Source organism: Hordeum vulgare, chromosome 6H (assembly GCF_904849725.1).
Source record: "Hordeum vulgare subsp. vulgare chromosome 6H, MorexV3_pseudomolecules_assembly, whole genome shotgun sequence".
Classification (NCBI taxonomy): Eukaryota; Viridiplantae; Streptophyta; class Magnoliopsida; order Poales; family Poaceae; genus Hordeum; species Hordeum vulgare.
Window position 1 is genome coordinate 314,860,134 of NC_058523.1, and position 21,935 is coordinate 314,882,068.

The 21,935-nt window shown below is 42.7% G+C and overlaps 1 pseudogene; it reads right to left on the reverse strand.

The window, feature by feature from the left end:
• Positions 1-19,971: 19,971 nt before the first annotated feature.
• On the reverse strand, positions 19,972-21,475 carry LOC123405353 (annotated as a pseudogene).
• Positions 21,476-21,935: the final 460 nt, after the last annotated feature.

Sequence of the window (21,935 nt, forward strand, 5' to 3'; positions counted from 1 at the left end):
GCTGGCTTTTGACGTTCGAGTCTCACTTAATTGAAGCTGGCGTGATAGCCCATGGTTTATCCTTGCTTTCTATAAGCCGACACTCATGTGACTCCAATCGATGTTTGAACTTGGATAAGTTCAGGGTCCTTGTCGATTGACTTATCGAGAGTACATGGGGTCAATTGGTGCAGAGAAGCATCTTGCAAACAGGCAAGTTTAACCATAAATTTTTGTGTTTGGCATTTTACCCGAGTCAAGAGGGATATTATTAATGGCTAACTCGTTGAGTCGGGGGCCCCCAAGTGACCATATGATCATGGAAAAGCTCAACATATGATTTCCAAGAGACAATGCTACTACTGCAAAACATTTGTGGTCCGGATAAGGCGGCTTTATTCCATTGATCATAATATGATGAGCCAATAAAGCACGATACCTATGTTTGAACAACGCATCATGGCAGCTAGTCCTCTTTGGCAACCTTTTATTTTTTTGCCAATAAGGCAGGACACCCATGTTTGAACTGTGCATCATGGCAGCTAGTCCTCTTTGGTCACCTTTAGTTTTCTGCCAATAAGGCAGGACACCCATGTTTGAACTGTGCATCATGGTAGCTAGTCCTCTTTGGTGACCTTTATTTTTCTGACAATAAGACAAAAGTCCCCTGGACCGGGTTGTCCTCCCTGCAATGATCTGGGGTTCTTGTATTTGTTGAAACCAACCAAATCTATCGAATCATGTCTATGTAGCCCTTGAGTCTTAAGTCGACTCGAGGAGGCGGCTTGACGGTCTTCATACTTGGCTGTAGCATAAGCCGGTGTAAAGTTGATATCTGAACGATGGAATTTATTGAAACTAGATACGATGTGACGAGTTTATGATCTCCATGATTCTCATCGTATATCTTTGGCAAATGTCATGGCAAAAATGAGTTAATATGCCTCTTGACCCATTCTTTTCTATTCTCACTTGGTCCGTCTCTCGTGGCTCCTCCAAGGCCATTTTTTCTTTGCTACTCAGTTTTGAATTGCCGACTCAATGATGGCCGGTTTAAATTGTAGCTTCTCCAGGAACTGTTCCTTCGTGGCCGACTTCTATTTTTTCAATATGCTCAAGTGGACTAGACTGGGGGATGGAAAGCCAGTGCACCTATCCATTGGACAACCTGGCACGGGTGGAGTCTGATAATAGATATATATATATATATATATATATATATTTGTCTCCTTTCTTGCTCCAGGATTTGTTGGAGTAAACCGGACCACACGGGCGGCGGCCTGCGCGCGTTTATTGAGCGGCTCATACCAGCGGGCATGTACCCAGCGTGTTAATGTGTAGACCGGACTGCGTGGCGGTGGCTTGCACGCGTTCGGAGGGCAACTCAAAAGAGTCGGTGTAGCCTCGGGTGTTGATGTAGACGTTAGAATCAACCGCTGCATTGGAAATCGGTGCGGATGCGCGTGTCAGCCACGATGTTTGTAAGCCGTCATGGACGCGCGAGTTAGCAGTGGCATGTTGATATAGACCGTACCGCATGGGTGGTTGTGTGCACACGTATCCGTCAAAAAGTGCGGTGTGGACATATGTTTGCTGCATCACTTATGAAGAGTGACAATTATCCTACATATAAAATAGCAGAAATAACTGTTCCTGGGAATTAAAATGCACTGACAAAATAAATATGGCGAAGAGCACCTGATAGTTTTTGGAGGAAATACCGATGATCCGTGTGTGGACGGCGGTCCTTTTTATTTTCTTTGGAGGGTCTTCCATTCAGAAGTTAGCAAGTGGAAACATCCGTCACTTTTATTGTTACAGCCATTGCCATCACTACTGGAATTCAGTTTTTTGCCGTCTGCCAAATCTTTGTCGTCTGCTGGCTGATGGCAAAGAGTGTCTTTGCTACGAGCTGCCACAAAGCAGACGGCAAAGAACTGGCTGATGGCATAGAATGTCTTTGTCATCGGTCACTTCTTTGCCGTCAGCCCCAGACGGCAAAGATTAGGACAACAGACGACAAAGCTTTGGACTCGGCCCACCTGGCCGAGGAGATGTTAGGTCAAACTACAGTCGCTTCTTTGCCATTCGCCAGCAGACAACAAAGAGTCCGGAGGCACACGACAAAGAGTCTAGACCCTTTGCCGTCCGCTAGCAGACGGCAAAGCCTTCGTATTCTGTAACGGTCGTCCCGCCCCCACCCCGGCCCTCTCTCTCTCTCACTACTGTGTAAGGGCCATCCCTCCTTATCTTCTTCTGTTCCACTCCTCCCCCGACGCCCACCGTCGCCACCACCATCACACCGCCGCCCCCGGTGCCCCCGACGCTGCCCCGGTGCCCCACAGCCCCCCCCCCGCCGCCGCCCCACCGCCCCCGGCGCCGCCCCGCAGCCCCAACACCCCTGGCGCCACCCCGCCGCCCACGATGCCACAGCCGCCCCTGCAGGTGAGCCCCCACACCCCACCCTATATATAGATGTGTGATTCTGATTGCTTTGCTAGTTGTGGATTATGATAGCCCCTTCGGTTAACAAATTGTGTGGCATGCTGGCAAGAGCTATCGGTGAAAATGGATGGATCGATGGGTGAACAATCTCTTTGTGGCACGATATTTTCTACTCCCTCGGTCCCAAAATATAAGATCTTTTTTAGACTAGGGAGTAGCTTGTTATCAGAGCTCCTCATGAATCATAGGACTGGATGACCAAAGATTTGTGTTGTATTTCCATAGAAAAATTGTCATTTGACACTACAAATTGGCATAGATTGCATACAGTCTATAAAGAAATTTTCATTCCAATATTCCGAAAATGATACTCAAAATGTTCTTGGAATTTCTTGCAGTATATATATTTTGTTGAGATTTGGTTATCCGGAATATGAATATGAGATCGAAAAATGTAAATACATATGCTTTATTGAACTTGATTATAACTTTTTGTAAAATATTTATAAAGTATAGTATGTAGCATTTTCCATGCATGTTGAGATATATATAAGTAGTGGAGTTCATGAGGTGGTATGTATGGTCAAGTGACATGTGTTCATATTGAGACAAATAAAAATAGTATTGCAAGGATCAACTATATATATATATAGTATTGCAAGGATCAACTATATATATATATGCACCCTAGCTGCATATAGGTGGTTACTAAAAAAATAATTTCACAACATTGACATAAGATTTGGAATTCAAACTGGATACACATGCTCCACTAAAAAAAGTTATGATGTAATCATTGTGCATAGTTAATGGATACTAGTGATAGCAGATTTTAGTTTCTTGGTAGATTTTAGTGATGACAATTATTAGTTTGTAAGATTCACAACTTAAATTATTTATGTACATATTATTATTCATGTCAGTTATTCAATTTTTTTTATGTTGTACTAATTTCTTTTAATCTTTATCATGGCAGGTCAGCAGGTGTTGAAAGATGGTGGGCGCGGGTCCACATCGCTCGACAGGTTCTTCTTCGGCGGCCCACACGAGGGGTGGTACTTCCATTCCACCCTTATCTCTCCGTAGAGCCTTGGAAGACAGTCTGACGATACCACCCGCGGGTGCTTCTTCGTCGGCGGCATTGCCCACTTGGAGAGGTGCTAGTCGGGTAGGGAAGAAGGGGAAGGTTACAGGGAGAGGTGGTGGCTGCGGAAGAGGTAGGAGGATTGTTGCGACGCCCTCACCACCACCACCAGCTCATTCACGTGACCATAGGACTACTATGGTGGACCCGTTTGAGGAGAAGTCTATGGGGACTCCGGTCCAAGAGCCTCGGGTGGACGGGCATTCGGCCCATGAGACTCCGGTCCAGGATCAGCCTTGGGTCGAGGTGCCTTCGGCCCGCGAGACTCCGGTTCCTGAGGCTACGTCCCAGGAGACTCCTGCCACACACGCTTCGGTCGACGTGGAGAGGTCCGGATGGGGTGCTTGGCCGGATCGGACCGAGGTGCCGGATTGGACCGATGGTCCGAGTGGCTGTTCTATTGATGGCAGGGATGAGTTTACGGATAGTGAGTGTGATGTGCAGGTGGATGGGGCCACCGTGTACAAGCGTGGTAGTACACGTCTCCCGGTCGTGCCGGCTACCCGCAAGCAGAGGCAGGTGATTAAGCCTGAAGGGGATAGGTAAGTACATTTACTCTTTTTTTAGCTTTTGCCTTCAAGTTTCTTCAAATATCTAATTCGTTGACCATATCATACTGCAGGGGATGGGCACACCCTCGTGGAGTCCGCAAGCCGAACAATGTCCTTGGTGTGCTTTGCCGGACAAATTTTCCAGGGTTTGTCACGTTGCCTGGTGAGGGTCAGGTTCCTACACTTGGAAATTATAGATGGTGTCTTGTGCCACACGGGGGCCGAGATGGTGATCAAGAGCTTTTGGGTAAATTATCCTTTTACACAATCTAAAATTAACAATATAGATAATTATTGTACTAATCGGTGTTGTCTCGTTTGATTGCAGACCTTCTATAGGTGTGAGGAGGGATATGAGGAGGAGGCGTCCAAGGTTCTCGAGGCCAAGTGTAGGTGGTTATTACAGAACTTACGCCACGAGGCTCGACCGCAGGCTATTTGAGACTACTACGCCACACGTGGTATTAAGAAGCACAAGAAGGAGTGCCACAGAAAGTATCTGAAGAAGGAGCAGTACATGAATGTAATTACCTATTCTTAAGGCCTTCTACGTAGTTTTCTTAATTTGATTCATAGGCGTAGCGCTCAAAATTATTTCTAATAACTTATAGGTGCCCCCGAGATGGTGTGCGGATAATATGGATTGTTGGGAGGCGTTGGTGGATGAGTGGTGCACAGGGAACTGGCGAGCCGTCCAAGACAATGCGAAGGATCGGCGTAGCCAAATGGTTTGTGTCCCAGACCATCAAGGCAGCGCCAACTTACTTCAGTTCGGATGAAATTGGGTATGTGGTTTGCTCATGATTCGTGCAATTCATTCTTCATGCTAGCTTGAGCCCCTTACTAATACTTTGTTCCTCTCTTTTAGGCGCATCACAATAAGACGGAGATGCCACACTTGTACGACCTTTATGGCAGGGCCCATAGTGCCTCCTACAATAAGGCGAAGGCATTCTCTGAGTCTGACCTGGATGATCCAAATAAATTCACCAACATATCATCCCACCACAAGCTCGTGACATACAGGGACACGGGGAAGGCTAGGAAAGGGGAGGACTTTAACCCGAGCCAGGAACCTTTGGATCTAGAGCTGATGATGATATCTGGGGGCAGGATGCCCCATGGCTCGATAGCCATTGGGGATCGGATAATACGTTGTCCACTCACTCTCCCGGAGATCAAGGCGCCCCAGTCGAGCTCCTGTCTTGATATAACGCCTCGTCCACGGCCAGTCGATCTTGCCATCGAGGTTAGTTGTACGGACTCAGAAACCTTTCATCCATTTCATTACGTGTGTGACCATCGATCATTACTGTGGTAACGAGGAATGGTGTTGCAGGCTGCTCTTCAGAAAGAGAGAGCGGCAAACTAGGCTGCTCTTGAGAAAGAGAGATTGGCAAGCCAGGGTGTTCTTCAGGCTGCTCTTGAGGAGAGGGATCGGACCACGACACGATTGATTGAGGAGGAGAGGGCCTGGAATGACGAGGGTCAACGGGCCCTCTATGAGTTTTTGTGGTAAGTTATTTTTCACATTAGCCAAATCATGTGTGTAATGTCTGTTTCCTTACTAACTAATACGACGGACTCTTCACAGTATGTGCGAGAAGAACGGTCAAGTCCCTCCACCGATGCCTGTTTTCTCTGAGATTGGCATGGTGAGTTTCATTTCAATGGTCATTAGAAACTAGTATTAACAATTGAGTGTCATCGTGCTAACTGAGACACTGCAAAATATATTTTCTGCAGAATAACTCCCGAGCGGCATCGCACGACCCTTCTCCAGGGCAACCGTTTCCAAATGAAGCCGCCACGAGCAACCCTGGTGTTTCTCCTCCTTGATGACCACGACGGTAAGTTTTCTCTAGTTCATTTTTGACATAATTAGATAATTTAGCTCCAAGAAGAGGAGAAGAGGAGAATAAATAGGAAAAATGAAAAGAAGGAAGAAGAAGAAGAAGAAGAAGAAGAAGAGAAGAAGAAGAGAAGGAGGAGGAGGAGATGAAGGAGAAGGAGAAGGATGACAAGGAGGACAAGGAGGAGAAGGTCACCTTCTCCTCCTTCTACTCCTTCTCCGACCTTCTCCTCCTTCTTCTCCTTCTCCTTCTTCTCCTCCTCCTTGTTCTTCTCCTTCTTCTTGATTTCTTCTTCTTCTCCTCCTCCTCATCTAAAATGACATATTTAACTCAAGTTAGCTCCAAAACGACATATAGTTAGCTTGGCTTCCACCTAAATGACATAATTAACTTAGTTAGCTCCAAAATGACCTATTTAATAAAAAATGACCTATACTTAGCTAAGTTCTCTCCTAAATGACATAATAAGGCTTACGTAGATCCAAGATGACCTATTCCACCTAACTTAGGTATTAAATGGCCTATAATTAACTTAGCTAGCTCCAAAATGGCTTAATAACCATAGTTTACTCCAAAATGACCTATTCTAACCAAGTTAGCTCCGAAAGGACCTATAGTTAGCAAGGCATCCGCCGAAATGACATAATTAGCTTAATTAGCTCCAAAATGGCCTATTTAATAAAAATGACTTATACTTAGCTAAGTTCTCTCCTAAATGACATAATAAGGCTTACGTAGTTCCAAGATGACCTATTCCCCCTAACTTAGGTATTAAATGGCCTATAATTAGCTTAGCTAGCTCCAAAATGGATTAATAAGCATATTTTGCTTCAAAATGACCTATTTTACCCAAGTTAGCTCCGAAAGGACCTATAGTTAGCTAGGCTTCCACCTAAATGACATAATTAGCTTAGTTAGCTCCAAAATGGCCTATTTAATAAAAATGACCTATACTTAGCTATGTTATCTCCTAAATGACATAATAAGGCTTACGTAGCTCCAAGATGACCTATTCCCCCTAAGTTAGCTATTAAATGGACTATAATTAGCTTATCTAGCTCCAAAATGGCTTAATAAGTATAGTTTGCTCCGAAATTACCTATTTTACCCAAGTTAGCTCCGAAAGGACCTATAGTTAGCTAGGCTTCCACCTAAATGACATAATTAGCTTAGTTAGCTCCAAAATGGCCTATTTAATAAAAATGACCTATACTTAGCTATCGTATCTCCTAAATGACATAATAAGGCTTACGTAGCTCCAAGATGACATATTCCCCCTAAGTTAGCTATTAAATGGACTATAATTAGCTTATCTAGCTCCAAAATGGCTTAATAAGTATAGTTTGCTCCGAAATTACCTATTTTACCCAAGTTAGCTCCGAAAGGACCTATAGTTAGCTAGGCTTCCACCTAAATGACATAATTAGCTTAGTTAGCTCCAAAATGGCCTATTTAATAAAAAATGACCTATACTTAGCTAAGTTCTCTCCCAAATGACATAATAAGGCTTACGTAGCTCCAAGTTGACCTATTCCCCCCAACTTAGCTATTAAATGGCCTATAATTAGCTTAACTAGCTCCAAAATGGCTTAATAAGCATAGTTTGCTCCGAAATGACCTATTTTACCCAAGTTAGCTCCAAAATGACCTATAGTTAGCTTGGCTTGCACCTAAGTGACATAATTAGCTTAGTTAGCTCCAAAATGGCCTATGTAATAAAAAATGACCTATACTTAGCTAAGTTCTCTCCTAAATGACATAATAAGGCTTACGTAGCTCCAAGATGATCTATTCCCCAAACTTAGCTATTAAATGGCCTATAATTAGCTTAGCTAGCTCCAAAATGGCTTAATAAGCATAGTTAGCTCCAAAATGACACATTTTACCCAAGTTAGCTCCAAAATGACCTATAGTTAGCTTCGCTAGTACCTAAATGACATAATTAGCTTAGTTAGCTCCAAAATGGCCTATTTAATGAAAAATGACCTATAATTAGCTAAGTTCTCCCCTAAATGACATAATAAGGCTTACGTAGCTCCAAGATGATCTATTCCCCAAACTTAGCTATTAAATGGCCTATAATTAGCTTAGCTAGCTCCAAAATGGCTTAATAAGCATAGTTAGCTCCAAAATGACACATTTTACCCAAGTTAGCTCCAAAATTACCTATAATTAGCTTAGCTACCACATAAATGACATAATTAGCTTAGTTAGCTCCAAAATGCCATATTTAAAAAAATGACCTATACTTAGCTAATTAGTTCTCTCGTAAATGACATAATAAGGCTTACGTAGCTCCAAGATGACCTATTGCTCTAACTTAGCTATTAAATGGCCTAGAATTAGCTTAGCTAGCTCCAAAATGGCTTAATAAACATAGTTAGCTCCAAAATGACAAATTTTACCCAAGTTAGCTCCAAAACGACCTATAATTAGCTTGGCTACCACCTAAATGACATAATTAGTTTAGTTTGCTCCAAAATGGCCTATTTAATCAAAAAATGACCTATACTTAGCTAATTTCTCTCCTAAATGACATAATAAGGCTTACGTAGCTCCAAGATGACTTATTCCTTCTCCTTCTTCTTCTCTTCTTCTTTTCTTCTTCTTCTCCTCCTTCTTCTCCTTCTCCTTCTCCTTCTTGATACGTCCATTTTGCATCATGCTTTCATGTTGATATTTATTGCTTTTTGGGCTGTTATTACACTTCACGGTACAATACTTCTGCCTTTTCTCTCTTATTTTGCAAGGTTTTCATGAAGAGGGAGAATGCCGACAGCTGGAATTCTGGCCTGAAAAAGGAGCAAGCTTGAGATGCCTATTCTGCGCAACTCCAAAAGCCGTGAAAATCAACGTGGATTATTTTGGGATTATATAAAAAAATACTGGGTCGAAGAAGTGCCAGAGGGGCGCCAGCAGGTGGCCACAAGCCTGCTAGGCGCGCCCCCCTTGGCCGCGGCTAGGGGGCTTGTGGGCTCCCTGCTCGCCCACTGGCTCCCCTCTTCTACTATATGAAGGGTTTCGGTCTGGAAAAAATCAGGAGAAGGCTTTTCGGAGGATTTGCCGCCGCCACGAGGCGGAACTTGAGCAGAACCAATCTAGAGCCCCGGAAGGACGATCCTGCCGGGGAAACTTCCCTCCCGGAGGGGGAAATCATCGCCATCGTCATCACCAACACTCCTCTCATCGGAGGGGACTCATCACCATCAACATCTTCGTCAGCACCATCTCATCTCCAAACCCTAGTTCATCACTTGTAACCAATCTCCGTCTCGCGACTCCGATTGGTACGTGTAAGGTTGCTAGTAGTGTTGATTACTCTTTGTAGTTGATGCTAGTTGGATTACTTGGTGGAAGAGTTTATGTTCAGATCTTTGATGATACTCATTACCACTCTGGTCATGAATATGATTATGCTTTGTGAGTAGTTACTTTCGATCCTGAGGACATGGGATAGTCATGCTAATAGTAGTCATGTGAATTTGGTATTCATTCGATATTTTGATGTGTTGTATGTTGTTTTTCCTCTAGTGGTGTTATGTGAACGTTGACTACATAACACTTCACCATTATTTGGGCCTAGAGGAAGGCATTGGGAAGTAGTAAGTAGATGATGGGTTGCTAGAGTGATAGAAGCTTAAACCCTAGTTTATGCGTTGCTTCGCAAGGGGCTGATTTGGATCCACTAGTTTAATGCTATGGTTAGACTTTGTCTTAATTCTTCTTTCGTAGTTGCAGATGCTTACGAGAGGGGTTAATCATAAGTGGTATGCTTGTCCAAGTAAGGGCAGTACCCAAGCGCCAGTCCACCCACCTATCAAACTATCAAAGTAACGAACGTGAATCATATGAACATGATGAAGACTAGCTTGACAGAAATTCCCATGTGTCCTCGGGAGCGTTTTTCCTCCTATAAGACTTAGTCCAGGCTTGTCCCTTGCTACAAAAGGGATTGGGCCACTTTACTGCACCGTTGTTACTTTTGTTACTTGCTACTTGCTACGAATCATCTCACCACACAACTACTTGTTATCGATAATTTCAATGATTGCAAATTTTACCTTGTTGAAAACCACTTGTGAGATCATTCTGCTCATCGTTGGGTTCGACACTCTTACTTATCGAAAGGACTATGATTGATCCCCTATACTTGTGGGTCATCAAGACTCTTTTCTGGCGCCGTTACCGGGGAGTGAAGCGCCTTTGGTAAGTGTAACTTGGTAAGGAAACATTCATAAATTATGCTGAAATTTATTGTCACTTGTCACTATGGAAACTAATCCTTTGAGGGGCTTGTTCGGGGTATCTTGACCTCGAACGGAAGCACAAAGAGTTGCTCCTCAACCTGCTGCACCTACTGAAAATATTTTCTTTGAATTTCCTTCGGGTATACTTGAGAAACTGCTGGCTAATCCTTTTACAGGAGATGGAACATCACGTCGAGACTTGCATCTAATCTATGTAGATGAAGTTTGTGGTTTATTTAAGCTTGCAGGTTTGCCCGAGGATGAGGTCAAGAAGAAGGTCTTTCCTTTATCTTTGAAGGATAAGGCGTTGACATGGTATAGGCTATGTGATGATACTCGATCTTGGAACTACAATCGGTTGAAATTGGAATTTCATCAAAAGTTTTATCCTTTGCATTTAGTACATCGTGATCAGAATTATATTTATAATTTTTGGCCTCGTGACACAGAAAGCATCGCTCAATCTTGGGGGAGTCTTAAATCAATGTTATATTCATTCCCCAACCATGAGCTTTCGAGAGAAATTATCATTCAGAACTTCTATGCTTGGCTTTTTCATGATTATCGCACCATGCTTGACACGTCTTGTACCGGTTCTTTTATGAAGAGAGATATTGATTTCAGATGGAATATATTGGAAAGACTTAAACGCAACTCTGAAGATTGGGAGCTTGATGAAGGTAAGGAGTCTGGTATGAATTTCAAGTTTGATTGCGTTAAATCCTTTGTTGAAACAAATACTTTTTGTGATTTTAGCGCTAAGTGAATCATTTGCTGCTCATATTGATCTCCCCAAAGAGAAGTGGCTTAAATATCATCCTCCCTTAGAAGTCAATGTAGTTAAACCCAATCCAGTTGAAGAGAGAGTCATTGCCTATAATGATCCTGTTGTTCCTAGTGCTTATATTGAGAAACCACCTTTCCCTGTTAGGATAAAGGATCATTCTAAAGCTTCAACTGTGATACGTAGAGGCTACATTAGAACACCTACACCCCTTGAGAAAATTAGAGTTGAACCTAGCATTGCTATTATCAAAGATCTCCTGTCCAACGATGTCGAGGGACATAATATTCACTTCTGTGAAGATGCTGCTGGAATTGCTAAACCTCATGCTAGAGACAAACATAGGCCTGTTGTTGGCACGCCTGTTGTTTCTGTTAAGATAGGAGATCATTGTTATCATGGTTTATGTGATGTGGGTGCTAGTGTTAGTGCAATACCTCAATCCTTATATGATGAAATTAAAGACGAGATTGCACCTGTCGAGATAGAACCCATTGATGTCACTATTCATCTTGCCAATAGAGATACTATCTACCCTGTGGGAATTGTTAGGGATGTTGAAGTCTTGTGTGGTAAAACGAAGTATCCTGCTGATTTCCTCGTTCTTGCTACCACACAAGATAGGTTTTGTCCCATCATATTTGGCAGACCCTTACTCAATACCGTCAATGCTCATATATATTGATTGTGGGAAGCAAACTGTCACTGTTGGCTTTGAAGGTGTGTCACATGAGTTCATTTTCTCCAAGTTTGGTAGACAACCTCATGAAAAAGAGTTGCCTAGTAAGGATGAAACTATTGCCTTAGATTCTATTGTCGTGCCTCCTACTGATCCCTTAGAGCAATACTTTCTTGAGCATGAAAATGATATGCATATGGATGAAAGGGATGAGATAGATAGAGTTGTATTAGAACAATATCCTATCCTTAAGAATAATCTGCCTGTTGAACTGCTTGGGGATCCACCCCCACCAAAGGGTGATCCTGTTTTCGAGCTAAACCAGTGGCCTGATACTCTTAAGTATGCTTATCTTGATGAAAAAGAGATATATCCTATCATAATTAGTACTAGCCTCTCAGAGCATGAAGAAAAGAAGTTACTAAAAACTCCGAGGAAGCACCGTGTTCCTATTGGATATACTTTTGATGATCTTAAGGGCATTAGTCACACTCTATGCGAGCACAAGATTAAGACTGATCCTGATTCCAAACCAGTTGCTGATCATCAAAGGAGATTAAATCCTAAGATGAAAGAAGTAGTAGGAAAAGAAATACTAAAGCTCGTGGAAGCAGGTATTATCTATCTTGTTGCTCATAGTGATTGGGTGAGTCCGGTGAATTGCGTCCCTAAGAAGGGAGGCATTACCGTTGTCCCTAATGATAAGGATGAATTGATCCCACAAAGGATTATTACTGGCTATAGGATGGTGATCGATTTTAGGAAATTGAATAAAGCCACTAGGAAAGATCATTACCCTTTGCCTTTTATCGACCAAATGCTAGAAAGACTGTCTAAACACACACACTTCTGCTTTCTAGACGGTTATTCTAGTTTCTCCCAAATACCAGTTGCACAATCTGATCAGGAGAAAACCACTTTCACCTGCCCTATCGGTACCTTTGCTTATAGACGTATGCCTTTTGGCTTATGTAATGCCCCTGCTACCTTTCAAAGATGTATGATGGCTATATTCTCTGACTTTTGTGAAAAGATTGTTGAGGTTTTCATGAATGACTTCTCCATTTACGGGTCTTCTTTTCATGACTGCCTCAGCAACCTTGATCGGGTCTTGCAGAGATGTAAAGACCAATCTTGTCTTGAACAGGGAGAAGTGCCACTTTATGGTTAATGAAGGCATCATCTTAGGACATAAAATTTCTGAAAGAGGTATTGAAGTCGATAAGACTAAGGTTGATGCAATCGAGAAAATGCCATTCCCCACAGATATCAAAGGTATAAGAAGTTTCCTTGGTCATGCTGGTTTCCATAAAAGGTTCATTAAAGACTTCTCTAAGATTTCTAGGCCTCTTACCAATCTCTTGCAAAAGGATATTCCTTTTGTTTTTGATAATGATTGTGAGGAAGCCTTCGAAATACTTAAGAAGGATTTGATAACTGCACCTATTGTTCAACCACCTGATTGGAACTTACATTTTGAAATCATGTGTGATGCTAGTGATTATGTTGTTGGTGCTGTCCTAGGGCAAAGAGTTGATAAGAAGTTGAATGTTATTCACTATGCTAGTAAAACTCTAGACAGTGCCCAAAGAAACTATGCCACGGCGGAAAAGGAATTTTTAGCTGTCGTGTTTGCATGTGAAAAGTTCAGGTCTTACATAGTTGATTCCAAAGTCACTATTCACATTGATCACGCTGCTATTAAGTACCTCATGGAGAAGAAAGACGCTAAACCTAGACTTATCAGATGGGTTCTCTTGCTACAAGAATTTGATTTGCATGTTGTCGACAAGAAGGGTGCTGATAACCCCGTAGCAGATAACTTGTGTAGGTTGGAGAACGTTCTAGATGACCCACAACCTATTGATGATAGCTTTCCCCATGAGCAATTGAATGTCATCAATACTTCACGTAGTGCACCGTGGTATGCTGATTATGCAAACTATATCGTTGCCAAATATATACCACCTAGTTTCACATACCAGCAAAAGAAGAAATTCTTCTTTGACTTGAGACATTACTTTTGGGATGATCCTCACCTTTATAAGGAAGGAGTAGATGGTGTTATTAGACGTTGTGTACCTGAACATGAACAGGGACAAATCCTACAGAAGTATCACTACGAGGCCTACGGAGGACACCATGCGGGAGATAGAACAGCACACAAGGTATTGCAATCAGGTTTCTATTGGCCCACTCTTTTCAAGGATGCCCGTAAGTTTGTCTTGTCTTGTGATGAATGTCAAAGAATAGGTAATATTGGTAAACGTCAGGAAATGCCTATGAACTATTCACTTGTCATTGAACCATTTGATGTTTGGGGCTTTGATTATATGGGACCTTTTCCAAAATCCAACGGGTATACTCATATCCTAGTTGTTGTTGATTATGTCACTAAGTGGGTAGAAGCTATCCCCACTAGTAATGCTGATGACAACACTTCTATCAAGATGCTTAAAGAAGTTATTTTCCCTAGATTTGGAGTCCCTAGATATCTGATGACCGACGGTGATTCAGATTTCATGCATGGTGCTTTCCATAAAACGCTTGCTAAGTATGATGTCAACCATAGAATTGTGTCCCCCTATCACCCTCAGTCCAGTGGTCAAGTAGAGCTAAGCAATAGAGAAATTAAACTAATTCTGCAAAAGGCTGTCAATAGGTCTAGAAAGAATTGGTCTAAGAGGCTCGATGATGCACTGTGGGCTTATAGAACTGCCTATAAGAATCCCATGGGCATGTCTCCTTACAAAATGGTGTACAGTAAAGCATGTCATTACCTCTTGAGCTAGAGCATAAAGTTTATTGGGTAATCAAAGAGCTCAACTTTGATTTCAAACTTGATGGTGAGAAGAGATTATTTGACATTAGCTAGCTTTATGATTGGAGAACTCAGGCATATGAGAATGCCAAGTTGTTCAAAGAAAAGGGTAAGAGGTGGCATGACAAGAGGATACAAAAACGTGAGTTCAATGTAGGTGATTATGTCTTGCTATATAATTCTCGTTTAAGATTTTTTGCACGCAAGCTTCTCTCTAAATGGGAATGTTCCTATATTGTTGAGTAAGTATATCGTTCCGGTGCTATCAAGATCAACAACAAGGAAGGTAATTGTCCGAGAGTTGTAAATGGGCAGAGAATCAAGCATTATATCTCAGATACTCCCATAAATGTTGAATGCAATATTATCAATACCATAACTCCGGAAGAATACCTAAGGGATATTTATCATCCTGTTCCAGACTCCGAAAACGAAGAGGTATGTGATTCGGTAAGAAAACAGACTCCAAAACTTTTCCAGTAGGAATTTTTCTCCATTTTGGAATATTTGAAAAAAATAGAAAAATTGGAAGTAGTCCGGAAAGCGCGCGAGGAGGTGACAAGCCTGCCAGGCGCGGGCCCACCCCCTGGCCACGCCTGTGGGGCTTGTGGCCACCTCGTGTGCCTCCCGGACTCCGTTTTCGTGCGAAGTACTCCTTCTGGTATGGAAAAAATCATTATATATTCTCCAGTAAGGTCTGACCCTCGTATCACGCAGATTTCCTCTGTTTTTGTTTTGAGCCTGTTTTCTGCCGTAGATTTAGTGCAAGATGTCGTCTCAGGAATCTGTGGGGGAGAACAATCTCCCTCAAGTCTATGGAGAAGTAAATGCTGATCTGAAAAGGATGGAGGTCATGGAGGCTAAGGAAAGGCTACCTAAAGAAACCAAGGGCAGAACTAAGGAGAGGAATCAGGCGTGGGACGAAGCACAATCTGTGTTCAACAAAGAAGAAGTTGAAGAAGTGGATTTCCTCCAACCCTACCTCCACCTACTGTCTCTATCCTTGATTGAACTCTTGAGGTTTTGTGAAACAACTCGTGCTCGCAATACTTATCTCACTCGTGAAGTTGGTTTGCTGGAGAAACATATCACATATCTGCAAGGTATAAATCAAAGATTGATGGCCCTCTTGGAATCAAAGGACAAAACAACTCCACCACCATCACCTCCAAGGAAGACAACTAAGCATGGGTATGGGAAATCCCCTTGGCTTGTGCCAAGCTTCGGGGAGTTGCCCCGGTATCGTATCACCATCACATATTTTGCCTTTACCTTTGTTTTAGTTTGTTCCTTTCCAGTTTTCTCTTTCTCTAGTAGAATAAAGGTCTTAGTGTTTTAGGCTTGAGTTTTGCTTTGTATCACCCCCGATGTATTCGAGCTCATGAGCCATATAATAAAGAGTGTCTTAGTTGAAGGGCTTTGCCTCATGCCATGATCAATAGATTGAGGAAAGAACAAAAGCATGAAAGATCATGCAATGATCTTATGGGAAGTGATGGCTTCACATATAAAAAGAATGTTGATTGAAACTTGTTGAGGGTAGACAAACATAGACCTTGATCATTGTTGCAATTAATAGGAAGTGATAAACAAGGAGAGGTTCACATATAAATATATCATCTTTGACACCATCTATGATTGTGAACACTCACTAAACTATTGCATGCTTAGACGTAGATGTTGGACAAGGAAGACAACATAATGAATTGTGTTTGCTTGGTTCCGAACAATGTTATATGATCAGAGATCCCTTCGCATGTGACGATTGCTTCCACCTCATATTAGCCAAAACTCCCGCACCAAGTAGAGATACTACTTGTGCATCCATAAACCTTGAACCCAGTTTTGCCATGAGAGTCCACCATACCTACCTATGGATTGAATAAGATCCCTCAAGTAAGTTGTCATCGGTGCAAGCAATAAAAATTGCTCCCTAATATGTATGATCTATTAGTATGTGGAAAATAAGCTTTGTACGAACCTGTGATGAGGAAGACATAAAAGCGACAGACTGCATAATAAAGTTCTTTATCACAGGAGGCAATATAAAGTGACGTTCCTCCGCACTAAGAGGACACACATCCAAACCTCAAAAGCGCATGACAACCTCTACTTCCCTCTACGAAGGGCCTATCTTGTACCTTTACTTTTTCCCTTCAAAAAGTCATGGTGATCTTCATCAATTCCTTATCTCGCCTTTATCTTGGCTAACGTCATATGCTAGGGAAAGATCTATATTCATATGTCAACTTGGAGGTAAGCATTCATGAATTGTTATTGTTGACATTACCCTTGAGGTAAGCAGTTGGGAGGCAAAACTATAAGCCCCTATCTTTCTCTGTGTTCAGCTGAAACTTTGATCTCATGAGTACCACGTGAGTTGTACCAATTGTTTAGAATGAAAAGATGATTGAGGATGTGGATTTGCTTTGCAAGCTCTTATTTGACTCTTTCTGATGTTGTGATAAATTGCAATTGCTTCAATGACTAAAGGCTATCGGTTGTTACTTCTCGGTAAGGTTCTTGATCCATGCTTTACTTTGTGAAGGAATTGTCACTTTAGCATAAGAGATGATATGATAGTATTGCTGTTCTGATCATGATCATGATGCATGCATGTTCGTATCTTGTTTTGTTGAAACCTCTCTCCCTAAACATGTGGGCATGTTTATTGATCTAGGCTTTCGCTTGAGGACAAGCAAGGTCTAAGCTTGGGGGAGTTGATACGTCCATTTTGCATCATGCTTTCATGTTGATATTTATTGCTTTTTGGGCCGTTACTACACTTCAAGGTACAATACTTATGCCTTTTCTCTCTTATTTTGCAAGGTTTACATGAAGAGGGAGAATGCCGGCAGCTGGAATTCTGGCCTAAAAAAGGAGCAAGTTTGAGATGCCTATTCTGCGCAACTCCAAAAGCCGTGAAAATCAACGTGGATTTTTTTGGGAATATGTAAAAAATACTGGGCCGAAAAAGTGCCAGAGGGGCGCCAACATGTGGCCACAAGCCTGCTAGGCGCAGCCACCCCCTGGCCGCGCCTAGGGGGCTTGTGGGCTCCCTGCTGGCCCACTGGCTCCCCTCTTCTGCTATAAGAAGGGTTTCGGTCTGGAAAAATCAGGAGGAGGCTTTTCGGAGGATTCGCCGCCGCCACGAGGCGGAAATTGAGCAGAACCAATCTAGAGCTCCGTCAGGACGATCCTGCCGGGGAAACTTCCCTCCCAGAGGTGGAAATCGTCGCCATCGTCATCACCAACACTCCTCTCATCGGAGGGGACTCATCACCAGAAACATCTTCATCAGCACCATCTCATCTCCAAACCCTAGTTCATCACTTGTAACCAATCTCCGTCTCGCGACTCCGATTGGTACCTGTAACGTTGCTAGTAGTGTTGATTACTCTTTGTAGTTGATGCTAGTTGGATTACTTGGTGGAAGAGTTTATGTTCAGATCTTTGATGCTACTCATTACCTCTCCGGTCATGAATATGATTATGCTTTGTGAGTAGTTACTTTTGTTCCCGAGGACATGGGATAAGTCATGCTAATAGTAGTCATGTGAATTTGGTATTCGTTCGATATTTTGATGTGTTGTATGTTGTTTTTCCTCTAGTGGTGTTATGTGAACGTCGACTACATAACACTTCACCATTATTTGTGCCTAGAGGAAGGCATTGGAAAGTAGTAAGTAGATGATGGGTTGCTAGAGTGACAGAACCTTATACCCTAGTTTATGTGTTGCTTCGTAAGGGGCTGATTTGGATCCACTAGTTTAATGCTATGGTTAGACTTTGTCTTAATTCTTCTTTCGTAGTTATGGATGCTTGCAAGAGGGGTTAATCATAACTGGGATGCTTGTTCAAGTAAGGGAAGTACCCAAGCGCCGGTCCATCCACATATCAAACTATCAAAGTAACGAACACGAATCATATGAACATGATGAAGACTAGCTTGACAGAAATTCTCATGTGTCCTCGGGAGCGTTTTTCCTCCTATAAGACTTTGTCCAGGCTTGTCCCTTGCTACAAAAGCGACTGGGCCACTTTGCTGCACCGTTGTTACTTTTGTTACTTGCTACTTGCTACAAATCATCTCACCACACAACTACTTGTTACCGATAATTTCAGTCCTTGCAGATTTTACCTTGCTGAAAACCACTTGTCAGATCCTTCTGCTCCTCGTTGGGTTCGACACTCTTACTTATCGAAAGGACTACGATTGATCCCTTATACTTGTGGGTCATCACTTCTCCTCCTCCTCCCCCTCCTCCTCCTTCTTCTTTTTCTTCTCCTTCTTCTTCTTTTCTTGCTTCTTCTCTTTCTTCTTCTACGTAGCTTATTTTCCCCAGCGAAGACATACTTAGCTGATTATCCTCCAAAATGACATAATTAGCTTAGTTAGGAAAAATAATCATAAGAACCTTTGTTAGCTCATTAAAATGACTAATTTAGCTCCAAAATGACACAATAAGCTCAAAATAGCATAAGAAACTTGGTTAGCTCATGAATATTATATACTTAGCTTGTTTTCCTCTAAAATGACATATTTAGCTCATGTAGCTCCAAAAAGACATACTTAGATAATATAGCTCCAAGAAGAGGAGAAGAGGAGAAGAAATAGGAAAAATGAAAAGAAGGAAGAAGAAGAAGAAGAAGAGAAGAAGAAGGAGAAGGAGGAGTAGGATAAGAAGGAGGAGAAGAAGGAGAAAGTGTCCTTCTTATTCTCCTTCTTCTTGATTTCTTATTCTCCTCCTCCTCCTCTTTATTCTCCTCTTTCTTATTGTCCTTACCTTATTTTCCCCAACAATGACATAATTAGCCCATTTAGCTCCAAAATGACATAATAAGCTCAAAATGGCATAAGAACCTTGGTTAGCTCATGAATATTATATTCTTAGCTTGTTTTCCTCTAAAATGACATAATTAGCCCATATAGCTCCAAAAACACATACTTAGATAATTTAGCTCCAACAAGAGGAGAAGAAATAGGAAACATGAAAAGAAGGAAGAAGAAGAAGAAGAAGATAAGAAGAAGGAGAAGGAGGAGGAGGAGAAGAAGGAGAGGAAGGAGAAGGAGGAGAAGACCTTCTCCTCCTTATCCTTCTTAATTAGCTCAAAAACATCATATGTTGTTCTTCTTCTGACTTTCTTATTCACATTTTTGCAAATTGGATGTACTACATGCATGGAAGCTGGCATTCATGGAGTGCCTTATTAGTTCTAGTTTTTATTTGAGTTGATGAACAATGTCGAACTATATGTATATGTATCTATGGATGAACAGTGTAAAACTTTGTATGTTGGTTCTTACGATATATGGGATGTACATTGATGAACTTTATATGTATATCATATGTGTGTGGTGAACTATATATATGTGTTGTGAAATATATATCATATATGTGCTGTGAAATATATATATATATATATATATATGTGTGTGTGTGTGTGTGTGTGTGTGTGCTGAGAAATATATATATATATATATGTGTGCCGTGAAATAAAAAACAAACAAAACATAAGCTATATGGGTGTTTGCCGTTTGCGAGCTGATGGAAAAGGGCTTTGCCATCAGCTGGCAGATGGCAAAGGTGCCACATGGCACCCAGCTGTGCACCCTGGGGGCAGCAGTAGCTGGCCAAATAGCTTCTTTGCCGTCTGCTGCCCGGGAAGGCAGACGACAAAGGGGATGAGTGAGGCAGAAGACAAAGGGGATGAGGGAGGCAGATGACAAAGGGGATGAGGGAGGCAGACGACAAATTCTCCGTTAGCCCTAACGAAGGCGTCGCCTATCGGCTGCCGTCTCAAATTATTTGCCGACTGCTCGGTGCCAGATACCGACAACAAAGAGCTTTGTCGTTCGCTTAGGGTAGGCTGACGGCAAAGAAGCTACAATGCCGTTGTAAGCTGACACAGAATCTTTGCCGACAGGTGTTCTCTTTGCCATATGTGGATTAATCAATGCCGTCGGTTGAGTCCTCTTTGCCGTCTGTTATAGCGGACGACAAAGAATCTGATTCGTGTAGTGCATGTACGATGTTTTCAACCCGTGGTGATGGTGGATAGATACTTGTAAAGGATCATGAGCTGACTGCAAAGAGGATGCACCAAGATCTTGGAATCCTTGCTTAACAGCTTGCACTGTATACAGAATAAACCTCAGAACAGAACCTTTGTCACCTACAACTCCAACAACTCTGTGGGCAACTTTAAGCTTCAGAGTATCACCAACATACCTTACATCGCTCCCCTTTGTCATGGCTTTCGAGGGAGCTTATGCATTTGTATTTTTTTACTCGATGGCTGTCCTTGTATTCATAGGAGCCTCATAGCTGCCAGCGAGAAACTGCCCATCATAACAGTTGATGCCCCGAGTAACAAAGCCGTCATAATATGCCAAGAGTACGAAATACCACCATCAGCTATAATTTGCACATTCTGATCCTTGGCATATGATGCCGCCTTGTAAACAGTATTGGCATGTCTTCTACCAACACCATAAACCTCCTGGGTAGTGAAAATCGAACCAGAGCCCATTCCAACACGCACGCCATCCACTCCAGCAGTAATCAAATTATGTGCCCGCTTAATTGTCACCACATTGCCTCCAATCAAATCCACTTCCGGAAACGTCTTCTTGGCATACTTTATCATATCAAGCTTCTAGTGGAGTTCCCCTGCAAGCTATCGATTACAATGGCGTTGGCCCCTGCATGAATTAGCATACTCTCTATGTTTGTACATCATCTCCATGAGCTTGCATCTCAGGAACAGGAGCTTAGATTTTAAAGCCCGTTGGTCCAGATTATTTGGACAGATGGACGCCTCGACGAGCGACGGCAGGGCCTTGTTTCGTGAAGCCACTGAGATGATGTCGATGCGGCCGAACGGAAGGACGAGGTGGTGAGCCGACAACGCGGCGCGGCAGCAGGTGTGTGGAGACGGGGCGATGCCGATCCAACTGGGGAGCGACACAGCAAGGCGAGGACTGGTGTGGTGTGGGCGCGGTGGGTCAATCCCGAGCTGACCGGGGCACGACGGCGCAAGGCGAAGGCGGGCGCGACGGCTCGAGAGCGAGCTGGCCGGCCACGACAGAGCAAGGCTGTCAGGCTTCAGTATTCAGAACCTCTGTTTTCCCATGTTCCTGCGTTGCCTGAAACAACATGAAGCGTCGATCTGCCATCGGATGTCTCACATGGTGCGATACCGGTTCACCGATGAGGAAGGATGCGAGCCATTGATGCAGCCGTCAACGGTCGAGATCCCAAATCGCGTCTCTGTTGCTTTTCCGAAAAGCAACACCAGCTTACCTTTACTTTTTTAGCTGCTTTATGATGGTAGTGACCTTTATAAGCCAGGTATGCCTTCAATTTGGACATGTAATAGATTTCTGGGTTCAACCCTATGCGGCGTGTGGCGTGCAAAACCTACTTTC